Raw genomic sequence first — 1144 nt, 5'->3', positions numbered from 1 at the left:
AGGGGGGGGCATGCGGTCTGTGGGGTTGTAGGGCGGGTATGGGGCGCTGTGTAGGTGTCTCGGTGCAGGTGGGGTATAATACGCGACTGTGGGGTGCAGCGCAGGTGTGGGGTGCCATAGAGCTGACATGCTGTGCAGGTGTGGGTGCATCACAGTTATGGGGTACAGAGCAGTTGTGGGGTGCCGTGCAGTGCAGTTATAGGGTACAGAGCAGTTATGGGGTACAGAGCAGTTATGGGGTACAGAGCAGTTTTAGGGTACAGAGCGGCTGTGGGGGGTGCTGCAGCTATGGGGTGCAGTGCAGTTATAGGGTACAGAGCAATTATGGGATACAGAGCAGTTATAGGGTACAGAGCAGTTATAGGGTACAGAGCAGTTATAGGGTACAGAGCAGTTATAGGGTACAGAGCAGTTATGGGGTACAGAGCGGGTGTGGGGTGCAGAGCAGTTTTAGGTACAGAGCGGCTGTGGGGTGCAATGCAGTGCTGTTATAGGGTACAGAGCAGTTTTAGGGTACAGAGCAGCTGTGGGGTGTGCTGCAGCTATGGGGTGCAGTGCTGTTATAGGGTACAGAGCAGTTTTAGGGTGCAGTGCGGCTGTGGGATGCGCTGCAGACCGTGTGGGTGCTGCACAGGCACAGGTACCTGCAGTACAGGTGTGCAGGGTGGGTTGCTCCACACGCCCGTGTGCCCGGGGGATCTCCCGGGTTCCGGGGGGTGCAGCTGCCCATGGACCCTCGATGCAGTTATGGGGTACAGAGCGGGTGTGGGGTGCAGAGCAGTTTTAGGTACAGAGCGGCTGTGGGGTGCAATGCAGTGCTGTTATAGGGTACAGAGCAGTTTTAGGGTACAGAGCAGCTGTGGGGTGTGCTGCAGCTATGGAGTGCAGTGCTGTTATAGGGTACAGAGCAGTTTTAGGGTGCAGTGCGGCTGTGGGATGCGCTGCAGACCGTGTGGGTGCTGCACAGGCACAGGTACCTGCAGTACAGGTGTGCAGGGTGGGTTGCTCCACACGCCCGTGTGCCCGGGGGATCTCCCGGGTTCCGGGGGGTGCAGCTGCCCATGGACCCTCGAGGGGACGCCGCAGGGGTGACCCAGGCCGGGCACACGCGGTGCCACCTCCCCGCTGCTGCCCGCAGCTCCTG

The sequence above is a fragment of the Geospiza fortis genome, unplaced genomic scaffold (assembly GCF_000277835.1).
Source record: "Geospiza fortis unplaced genomic scaffold, GeoFor_1.0 scaffold313, whole genome shotgun sequence".
NCBI lineage: Eukaryota > Metazoa > Chordata > Aves > Passeriformes > Thraupidae > Geospiza > Geospiza fortis.
This window is presented reverse-complemented; position numbering follows the sequence as displayed.